The 12,148-nt window shown below is 37.7% G+C and overlaps 1 protein-coding gene across 4 annotated transcripts in view; it reads left to right on the top strand.

Annotated features, from left to right (window-relative positions):
* USP6NL (USP6 N-terminal like) overlaps positions 1-12,148 on the top strand; it is a 234,992-nt gene that overhangs the window by 99,987 nt on the left and 122,857 nt on the right. The gene's annotated exons all lie outside the window — the stretch shown is intronic.

The following is a 12,148-nucleotide window of genomic DNA, read 5'->3' as shown; positions in this document are numbered from 1 at the left end:
ACTTATATAATCCTCTTTTAGTTTTAAAATACAAATGTTCGTGGCAGAAATCAGAAAGGAACAAGCTAGGATTCTGCCTGTACCAGGGCAGAATAACTAGATGGTTCCTATTTGTATGGCCAGCTGATCAAGTAATAGTTACAAATGTGAATTCAGCAACTGAATGGTAGTTTTCTGTCCTTTTTCAGTGATTAATTACTTGTTTCTATTTGTGATTATATGCTTAATTAATGCTGTTTATATTTAAAATAGTCTGTGTCAATTTCAGATAGGTTGAAATACATTTTCAGAATTTTTCTAAATTGCATGCCTGACTTGCAGATCTTAAAATGAACTAATGCAGATACACCTTTGAAGAAATATTCGTGTTTTTTGCTTTTTTAAACATTTGAAATCACAAATCTCCAAAATGACCTTAAGGAATTGGTTGAAAACATGTAAGTTTATAAACTTAGTTTGTAATGCTGGCAATGTCATTAATTTAATCTGTGGTTTAAAATCAGTCAGTTGATAAAATTTGTATATCAGCTTTTCACATGTAAGATATCATACAGCATTCATTTTTGTATGATTTGAATAGCAGAAATATATTTCAGATGATATAAAATATAGATTATTATGGATTTTTAAAAAACTTGTTCTGATCTCTATTTAAGTAAAGCTTATAAGATTCCTTAAGTCCTGTGCAAAATTATCTAGAGTGGTGATATGAAATAGTATTGTGACACATAGTATATTCAGCCACATATAAAATAGTACAGCTGAAAGAAACCTTAGATTATCTTGTCTGTTCTCATTTTATGGAATAACATGGTATTTAAATGGGCAAAAATGCATGTCAAAAAGCAGAGAAACTATTGTCACTTACCTTTGAATATGTGATAGTATTTAGGACACTTTACTTACCTCCTTTATGCTACTTTATTTCCTCTTCTTTTTCTTCTGTAATAAGAAGGACTGAATTCCTATCTCTGAATAGCAGGATTCTAACAATTAAGCACTAAGAAAAAAATAAAAAGCTTACTGCTTTTACTATTTCAGGAGAATATAAATTAGTTAATTTAATCTCAATCTGTTTGAAAATGTCAGATTCATACAGTTTAACCTTTACAGATGGAATTTTTTTATTGGAATGTTTCTGCTACTTTATATGTTTTCAGTCACAATCATAATTACTTGGAATATACCCAGGGAAAAGAGTAGTAATATTTTTCTTGTTTCTAAAAATGCATACACGTCCACAGCCTAATCATATTTGACAGGAAATGCCATATGAATATAGAAAATACAGTACTAAGAGATTCTGTATACTAAAGTAGTAGAACAGCTTTTCTTCTTCGATTCTTATGATTTTCAGGCAGAATTTTCTATGACCAGGTAAAACAGAGGCATCTTGTAGGCACATTGTTTTTCATAGACACTTCTTTTTTTCATACCTAATCTGATAGTGTTTTTAATCATGTAGCTAATATGTTTATTATTAGTTTTATCCTTTCTTAAAATATTATTACATTTTACCAATTTATAATATTGATAAACTGAGAAAAAGTTTTATAGATAAATATAAAACAATGACCTATAAAAAGAATTTTAAAACTCAGTTCTTTAAAATATAACATGAATTTGGATGAATGTAGAGAGAGCCACATTCCAAAGTATTATATTCACATTAATTTTAGTAAATTGTATGGAATAATTGATTTGTGAAGGGAAGTATCAGAGTTGGAGATGAAACCATTATGATAAGTGGTTTGAGAAATTGTCATAACTTAGTTTTCCTCAGTATGAAGCAGTAAGCAAACTTAATATATCTTGTTATAGGTAGGACTCAAGGGTATGGTGAAGGATTATTTTGAGGAAGGAGGGCAATTGTGCAATATTCATAAATATTTTCTTTAAAATTTTCAAAATATCTGCCAAATCACTGCTTTGTCATTTAGTTGAAGTATTAATCAAGTATCCCAACCTACCTAGCACTTGGTGAAATTACTAAGAGTTCATGTTAATGCTTTTTGCGGAACTTAGAATTTTGCAGCGGTTAGCATTGTAAGAAAGGGAGAGAACTAGTGTTATTTGAAGTATGATTTTAGTGGATCTGTATTTTATATTTTAATAATGTAGTGGGGAGCTGATGGAAATGATTGACATTTGTAAGATGGTCAAAATGAATAGGCATAGATGTTTTGTAATACACCCTTGGGCAAAATAAAGGAAGATTAAGCAAAGGATAATTGGTCTTTGGAAAAGTATCCTTGTCTTCGGGGAAAGAGGGCCAGATACACATGTATATGTTCATTCGTCCATTCATCATTCTCCCATTTATTTATACATAAAGCCCTTGTCAAGTGCCCACTATATGCCAGTCACTGTGTTAGTCACTGAGGGTACAAAGATAAGATCCTTGCCAGTGTCTGGGATATAGTAGGCAATCAGCTATTTGTTGAATGAATGAATGAATGAATGAATGAAAGAAAGAAAGAAAGAAAAGAGAAAATATACATTTGTCAAGATAAACTAGTCTAAGAGTTAGAGCAATGTGATCTTGTAGGCCAAGGAAAGGGATGGAATGAGTGATTTATGCTAAATGGAAACACAAACTGTCAAAGTTTTCCTCTCGAATATCCTGGTAAGCCTCTGTCTCTAGGGCCAAATCGATGGAGGAGGTTGGGGAGGCTCCACACTGCCGAGCAGACTGGAAGTAAAACTGTACAATCTGTTCACATGTACAGAAGGCACACGTGTAATCACTGTGGCTGTGTGTCACTGAGCAGCCTGGTTTTCTTCTTTAAAAGCTTCATGTTTATTTGGATAACAATATGTAAAAAATAGTACCTGTTTCCCTATCTTGTTAAACAGAAGTCTGATAAATATAAATATGATTCAGGTTCTTTATTCAAAATATTTTTTGTAGGTTGCAAAACCTGATGACCATGTTTATTAAAATTATTCTTAAAGTAAGAGTAGATTTAGAGTGAGACCTTGAAAATCCCTCCTGTTAATAAAGCCTATGAGCTTTGGTGTCTGTCCTAACCTTTTTATTCCCACTTTTAAGCCTTAACATCTCTCCCCTAGATCATTAAAGTAGCTTCCTCATTTATTTTATTTGATAAACACTCACTGAACATTTGTGACTTCTTAGATGCAGAGTTTCTCAGGGAACACATATGCAGGTGGTAAGAGACAAAAGCTAATAATTACAATAGTATGATAGGTGTTGTAGTAGACAAGGTGTCATGGGAACCCCATGGGGAACTGGCCCCAGTGTGGTAATTAGGAGAGCAAAGGAATTAGACTCGTTGGCGAAGTGACAGATGCTTTCATTTGAGCTAGGTGTCCGAGGATGTATAAAAACCTAGCTGGCTGGGGGTGTAGGGGGAGAGTGTGTAAAAGCATCCTAAGCCAAATAAACAGTGGACGGGAGCCAGGTAGCCAAACATGAAGAGACCTACATACCATGAGAAGAAGTTTAGAAACCTTTAGATGATAGTGGGAGAAGGTGAGAAGACTGGTCATGTGACATTCTGTCATTTAACTGTATTCCATCCTTCCGTTGCTCTCTCTGAGATCACTTTGTGAAACAGTCTGTCATGCAACCTGGATTGGGATTTAACCTGTGTTTCTAGTGGCATTACTAGATCTCTCTGTGTGCTGTCTGTGGAGGCTCAGCAGAGTGCTTGCTGTGTCACAGACGTGCTGCCCCATCAGGATGGCAGGTCCTTCCTCTCATCAGGTCAGTCTCCAGGGAGCAGTGCCAGCCCTCCAGAGAGCATTCCCTAACTTTCCCCCCTCAGCCTTCGAGGGCAGAATTAGGCATTCCTTTGTATGTCCTTAGCAGTTTACTTTTGCCTGTTACTATGCCTTTAATATTCTGTATATTATGGTTATATTTGTTAAATTGGTCAATAAATGTTAACTGAAATAGTTGGCTCTTGAATAATGTGGGGGTTAAGGGTGCCAATCCCCACACAGTTTAAAATCCATGTATAACTTGACTCCTCTAAACTTTACTAACAACCTACTGTGGAGTGGAAGCCTTACTGATAATATAAACTGTCGATAGAGACATATTTTATTTTGTGTGTCGTGTGTATTATACACTGTGTTCTTACACTAAAGCTAGAGAAAAGAAAATGTTAAGAAAATCATAAGGGAGAGAAAATACATTTACAGGATAGCACTGTATCGACACTGAAAGTGTATGTCATCAGTTTACAAGATGTCTGTCAGTACGATTATCAGTATTGTCTTACATGATACAAAACATTGTAGCTGTCAAATTTCTTACTAACACTAGACATCAAAAATGAAAAGCTAATGTGAAAAAGAAATTCATACCAGGTCTCATGTACGGTAGCCTAGTGTAATCAATTCGATTGCTTCACGGGAGCCTAGCCTGTCTACTAATGAATAAATCGTATAAAATTTTTATGCTATACAGTGTCACAGTCATATTCATGATAGCGTATAGGAAACACTGTTACACTTTTTTTTGTTTGTTTTGTTTTAGAAAAGACACTTACTTTTGATGATAGGCTGATACAAAGCTCCTCCAAGCATAATGTACGGTGGTGTAATTCTTTGAAAGCGAAGTTATAAACAGTAAGAAAACTAACACATTATTGATTTTATAGTAAATGCCACTCACCTTATGCTTATCTGAGGATAGGCTATCTGCTTATGTAGGTCTTGCACAGGACATTCTCCATGACGAATACTTAAGTGACACTGATGATGCAAAAGCATATCCTACAGTTCATGCCTACAGTTATTAGATGTTTGCACAAAGACACACATGTATGCAACCAACATGTATGAACTGTGTGGCATGATGATTGTTTACTGTTTATTAAGTGGAAATGGGATCCTCACCCTTGTCTTCATGTTGCCTAGGCTGCAGAGGAGGAGGAAGTGGGGGTGGTGGCGCCTTCTCAGGGGCAGCGGACGTGGAGGAGGAAGGAGAGGCAGGTGAGGAGGGCACAGTAGGTGAAACTCTATGGAAATACATCATGATTTCTGTCTGACTCTTTCGCTTTTTCATTTTTCCAAAAATATTCCCATACTTTACCAATCCTTCTTCCACCATTTGCTTTAGTTTCAGTGCCTGTACCGTAGAAGGGTCCATGTTGTTAAAGAAGTCAAAAGCAGTTTTGAATGATGGGACCCCTCCCGCCAGATTATCTGATTTCAATTTGTTTTCGGGCTCTGCTGCTTCTGTGTCTTCCTCATCGTCCGGCACTGGTTCGGAAGCATTCATTTCCATCAGGTCATCTGTTAACTCCTCTCGTGTGGTATCTGTTATCTCTTGAATTTCTCTAAGATCCATATCTTGAAACCCTTCAAGCCCCCCCCACCGCTCTTTTCTTTGCCATGTCCACAATCTCTTTCCTGGTTTCCTTGGTTGGCCGTGTTGTAAATCCTATGAAGTCAGGCATAACATCTGGACACACTTTTCCCCAGCAGGAGTTTATTGTTTTGGCCTTGATGGCTTTCATGACTTTTTCCGTAACAACATGGCATCTTTAGTAGTGTAATATTTTCAGACTTTCATAATGTTCTCACTGTCAGAGTTCTCTTCCATAACGTTAACAATCCTTTCTGTAGAGTGCCAAGTAATGAGCCTTAAAGGTCCTTATGTCCCCAATCCGAAGGCTGAATTGGAGACGTTGTATTTTGGGGCATGTGGGCCACTTTGACGCCTTCAATGTTGAACTCATGGGGCTCTGGGTGGCCAGGGACACTGTCCAATATCAAAACAACTTTGAAAAGTAGTCTCATACTGGCAAGATACTTCTTGACTTCAGGGACAAAACATTGATGGAGCTGATCCAAGAAAAGGGTCCTGGTTGTCCAGGCCTTCTTGTTATACAACCAAAAGGCTGGCAGCTGGTGTTTATCTTTTCCCTTCAAAGCCCAGGCTTTCTAGATAAGGGCAGTCTGGTCATAAACCTGACTGCATTTGCACAAAACGGTAAAGTTAGCCTGTCCCTTCTTGCCTTAAATCCTCATGCTTATTTCTCTTCCTTACTAATGTCCTTTGTGGCATTCTTTTTTTTTTTTTTTTTTTCCCCTCCAGAATAGGGCACTTCATCTGCATTAAAAACCTGGGCAGGCAGATACCTTGTCTTAGTGATTTTCTTAATGGCATCTGGGAACTCGTCTGCTGCCTCTTGGCTGGCAGAGGCTTCTTCTCCTGTTATCTTGATGTTTTTTAAGCCAAACCTCTTTCTAGAATTATCAAACCATCCTGTGCTGACATTAAATTCTCTGGCTTTAGATCCTTCATCCTCTTTTTGCTTTAAGTTGTCACATCATGACTTCGCTTTTTCTCCAATCATACTAGATTCTGTAGGTATTCCTTTCTTACAGCAATCCTGTACCCACATAAGTACAGCATTTTCAACATGAGATAAAAGGTATTTCATGAAAAGTGTAAGGTTTTCACATCTGCTGGCATGGCTGTGGCGATGGCTTCACGGATTGCCTTTCCCCTTCTGGTTAATTTTATACAGTTGTGATTTAATCTCTACATTTGTTTACATTTGACTGTGAGTGGTGGCATGCATGGTCTGTAAGTGTGTACATAAGTTTTGATACATTTTAACTTTTTATAATAGATTTGTATATATTTTATGGTAACAGGTGATAAAATAGCCTAATGTCTACATATATTTTACACATTCATGACAGACCTTTTACTTAATGTTTTTGATATTTCTAGGCTATGTGATTTGTCTGTGAGTTTTTCCAGATTGTCTCAAATCTCCAAAAAGTTTTCCACTGTGTTTACTGAAAAACATCTGTGTAGGACCTGTACAACTCAAACCCACGTGGTTCAAGGGTCAACGGTAAATGTTTTGGCTCTGAACAATTTTGCTTCCATTCTGTCTTTTAGCTGTGCTTTGCAAAAGAGTTAAGATTGTCAGAAACTGATCTTAAGTTAAATGAAATATTGTAGCTAATAACGTAACAGTGGACAGAGAAAGGTGGGATTCCTTTTGAGATATTTTGTAGTGTCTGATAGATCATGGCTTGCAGCTGAAAGATGATGGTTTTCAGCTTATATTTAAAGTGGATGTATTTTGCTGCACACATTGACTAAGTTTGAGAAACTGAAGTTACAGCAGGTAGTATTCTTGATTTGTTTGTTTGAAGTTTTTTTTTATGATTTACAAAAAGTTTCAAGCTTTTTTTTTTTTTTTTTTAATGTTTCTGTTTATTTTTGAGACAGAGAGAGACAGAGCATGAGCAGGGGAGGGGCAGAGAGAGAGAGAGAGAGAGAGAGAGAGACGCAGAATCTGAAGCAGGCTCCAGACTCTGAGCTGTCAGTACAGAGCCTGACGCGGGGCTCGTACTCATGGAGTGTGAGATCATGACCTGAGCTGAAGTCGGACGCTCAGCCGACTGAGCCACCCAGGTGCCCCAAAAAGTTTCAAGCTTTTGACCAAAAAAGAACTAATGAGAAGTTGAGAAATGACTACTTGTGGCATATACTGTTCATTGCCCACCCAGTATCTTATCTCCTTCAAATCTTTACTAATAACAGGATTTTGATTTTGTTTGGAGTGATACTGTTTGTTAAAAAACAAACCAGTTCAACGGTATTTTTCTGCGATGGAAGTAAAAGTCAGCTAGAGATTTCTGGGAAAGTTTTGCTTTCTGAGATAGTTGGTCATCTCTGCTTCCTTGTTACATCTTTTTTTCTTATCTGGAACGTGAATGTAATTCCTGAAGTTGTAGCAGCCATGATGTGACCGTGAGGACAGAAGCGATATGGTGGAAGAGAAATGTAGAAGTCTGGTCTTTGGTGAAAGCACTGGGACCAGTGAGCATTTGCACCACCTCACTTCCCTCTACACTTCTTGGTTTATTACTTATAGTCAAAGCAATCCTCACTAGTGTGTATCCAAAAGTATATCTTTTAAATAGCAGAATCTCTTAGCATGCAACTCAAGCCCTATTACAGTATATTTTGTTATTGTTGGGGTTGGGTAGTCTTAATGAGGAATAGTCTTTATCCTGAGTTAAAACACAGATGTGGCTGTTACAATAGGATGGGAGGGACATTGATGGTTAGGGAATCAGAAGACCTATGATCTAGTTCTACCATCATGTGGCAAGTCAGTAAATCTCTGCGTGTCATGGTGTTTTCCGTTTGTTCTATGATGAGGTGTTCTCTAAGATCTCAGCACTGACATTCATATTCTGTTATTTTTCTTAAAGCCATTTTTGTTTTTTTTGTGATGACCTCTTAGATTAAAATATGAGATTCATAATGCTCACCTGGCTGTCTTCACTGTTTTCTACACACACACATAGTAAATTGGGTTGCAGAAGTCTTAGAAAGTATAAGCTTAAGTATAAAAACTTTCAGAGAGTTTTTACAGTTTACTGCTATGTCGATATGCAGTAATGTGACTTAATCAAGGGAAAGGCAGCACAGACGAGGCTAATTGAGATCATGGACTATATTCAGGCAGACTGGGGTCTCAACCCTGTATCTGTTTCTCACTTATTAGCTGTGTGACCTTTGGCGAGTTACTTACGTCCCTGTGCATCAGATTCTTTTCCTGGAGTAGGGATGATCATGGGACGTACTTTGCAAGAGTGTCGTGAGGATTGAGATCAGGCATATAAAGGGCCTGCACGGTGGCTGGCATGTAGTAAGAGCTCAGCGTTAGCTGCTGTTAATGTTTTCCTTTTTCTGTTATTTTTGTTGTTATTGCCACTGATATTGCACTCCTGATATGTTCGATGGCTACTAAACTTGCTGATAAGCGTTTGTGTCCAGGAGAGAAGACAGTGCTCTCTGTGCACAGTGGTCAGACTCAGTATAGTGATGGGTAGTCTTTTGAACAGTTTCATTTCACTTACACTTGGAAAACTTTAAGCAGTGCATTTATTCTTTAAATTGAGAAATGTGATATTTGAAATTGTGTATGTGTTATGGGCACAGATAAGTGGTAACAGTTTTATCAGAACATTGTGTTAGGGAAGTATATTTCTGTGTATAGATTTTAATTAGCAAGCTGTTTTAAAATACATTATTTTAAAGAAAAATGGGTCCATGTTATTTAGCTCATTGGTCCAGTGTGTCATTGTCTCAACTATGATAAAGAATTATGGAAGTAAGGCAGTAAATTTTGCAATCAGTTTTTGCTTGAAAGTCTAAATTCTTTGAAAAGTTTTCTTTGGGTTGTATAAACTAAAATTGAATGCAGTGGACATCCTGAGTAACCTTCCTTTCTTGCTTGTCAGTAAGGTCGTACTCCATGGTAATTAAGAGCATCGTCTGAACTCTGTCCCTCATGGTACACTAGCCACTAATGCGTGGTTATTTAAACTTAAACAACTTAAAGAAAATAAACTTAAGTAAGTTAATAACTTAAATAATTAATATTAAGGAAAATGAAACAGTTCAGTTCCAGAGCGCCTGGATGGCTCAGTTGGTTAAGCGTCTGACTTTGGCGTAGGTCACCATCTCATGGTTTGTGGGTTCGAGCCCCGCATCGGGCTCTGTGCTGACAGCTCAGAGCCTGGAGCCTGCTCCAGATTGTGTCTCCCTTTCTCTCTGCCCCGCTCGTGCTCTCTCTCTCTCTCTCTCTCTCTTAAAAATAAATAACCATTAAAAAAATAAAAAATAAAAAATTCAGTTTCTTAGTCATAGTAGCCACATGGTAAGTGCCCAGTAGCCACGTTGCAGAAAGTTCTGTTGGACCCTACTGGGCAGACTGTCTAGCCAGACTGCCTGGATTCATATCTTGAATCCACAGCCATCTAGTCATGTGAACTTGGGCAAGTTACTTAATTTCTCTGTGCCTCAGTCGCCTCCTATGTACATTTGGATTAATAACAGCACACAGACATTCTCATAAGGTTGTTAATGGGGATTAAATGAATCAACATTTGTAAAGTGCTCAGAACAGCACCTGGCACATAGTATCTGTGTGTTTGTTAAGTAAACAAATGTGTATTGTGTGTTCAGATTTATTACACTTTATAGTTAGTAATGTGTAATGATGATATTTTTGCCTTTAATGTATTTTTCATTGCCCATTTGAGAAAAAAATTTATGTATACCAACCTGTTTGGATGCATTTTTCATTTTTATATTGGGTCACCATTTAGAACAATGTTTTGGTCATACATTTGAGCTTAAACATTCATTGTGAGTCCTCACTGCTCTCAGGGTGAAGCATGGTCTCCTTTGATGGGCATTTTGGGAGTTCCGTCCTACCCATCCCAACTCACTTTCCACTACCGTCACTTCTAGCCCTTTGTTCCATTTTTTTTAAATCACTGCCTGAGTTGTTAAAAATATTTAATGGTGATGGTTTCCCTCTCGAAATGGTGTAGGAGCTCTCCCAGAATGTGTAGTGTTAGGATGTGTGCATTTAGTAAATGCTCAGAGTATGCTTGATGAATAAAAAAAATCTTCAGATTTTGAAATGCAATCAGTATTTCTATTAATATCAAAACACATTTGTTCAAGTAATTTCTGAAGTAAAGGGAATTCAAAACCCATTCTACCATCTGTGATGTCAGTATCAGAAATGTGCCCCATGTCTCAAGACTCTACTTGTCTATATTTGTCTCAGTGGGGAGGATCTGGGTAATAGTTCTTGTCACTGGAGGTCACAACCCTACAACATGGTGACATGTGGAGCACCCTTTGGTGACACATGTGTTGATTTTCTGAATGGTGCATTCTTCTCTTTTTCTTTTCTTTTTTTTCTTTCCTTCCTTCCTTCCTTCCTTCCTTCCTTCCTTCCTTCCTTCCTTCCTTCCTTCCTTCTTGAGAGACAGCGTGAGAGAGTGAGGAGATTGAGACTGAGTGAGTGTGTGGTGGGGGAGGAGGAAAGAGAGAGAGAAGAGAGAGGGAATCCCAAGCAAGCTCCATTTCCTGACCCTGAGAGTGAGACTCTATCTCACGACCCTGAGATCATGATCTGAGCCAAAATCAAGAGTCAGACACTTAACTGACTGAGTCACTCAGGGGGTCCTGGATGATACATTCTTAAAGGATGCTGATTTTATCTTGGTTTCCTCGCTTCTTTAAATTGTCTTGCACACTCTTTGGTCTGTCGTTTGTTGCTTCTTTCTGTGTTTTTCCTGATTATACTCAAGGATTTATCACATGGATATAACAAAGGGGAAAAAAAGTCAAATCAAAAGGAAAAAAAGTACCACCTAACAGAACAAGTAAGGCACCTGGGTGGCTTAGTTGGTTAAGCGTTCAACTTCTGCTCGGGTCATGATCTTGTGGTTCATGGGTTCGAGCCCCGCATTGGGCTCTGTGCTGACAGCTCAGAGCCTGGAGCCTGCTTCAGATTCTGTGTCTCCCTCTCTCTCTGCCCCTCCCCCACTCGCATTCTGTCTCTCTCTCAAAAATGAATAAACATTAAAAAAAACAAGCAAAATGTAGTTTTTATTTTTTTATAGTAATGACATCTGGGGATAATTTAGGTTATTTTTCACTTTAAACAAGTTACTGTCTCAATATGAGGAAAAACGTGTAAAAACTTGAGTGTAGACTTCTGTAGATGGTGTGTGCCTGTGGTATAAGATCTTACGGAATCTCTGTTACTACATTTTGCTTAATGGAAAAGAATAGCAGTGACAGATCCATAATTATCTGTGGACAGCTGCATTTTGGGTTACGTGTCCTGTCACAAATATATGTGGTGCCAGTTACCTTGTATTATATATTATATGATGGAGAAAAGAGTGGGTATTATAAAACCGGTAATGTGAGTCAGATTTATACATGGGCTTGCAGTGTAAGTAGGGATCCTCAGACAGCCTCTCTGAGACATTGATCAACATCCTTTCTTGCTTTCTTAGTTTTCTTAGAGATGGCGTGGGGGGATAGTTGGGAACTGGTAGGACAGAGGTGTACTGAGTTCCACCTGACAGTGATTCAGAGTAATGCTTTGCATCGATCTCTGCTTATTCTCCTATAACACATGTCCTTATGCTTACTTTTTAAAAGGGTTGTGCCTTTATTAAGCTGTGACCTTCTTGAGGGCAAGGACCTCATTCGCGCATCATTATTTTGAAGAAAAGTTCATTCTTTTTTTTTATTTTTTATTTTGAAGAAAAGTTCATTCTGAAGAATGCAGTGGTTCATGAGCTTGCCCGGTATTTGTTT

The sequence above is a fragment of the Leopardus geoffroyi genome, chromosome B4 (assembly GCF_018350155.1).
Source record: "Leopardus geoffroyi isolate Oge1 chromosome B4, O.geoffroyi_Oge1_pat1.0, whole genome shotgun sequence".
NCBI lineage: Eukaryota > Metazoa > Chordata > Mammalia > Carnivora > Felidae > Leopardus > Leopardus geoffroyi.
This window is presented reverse-complemented; position numbering and strand designations above follow the sequence as displayed.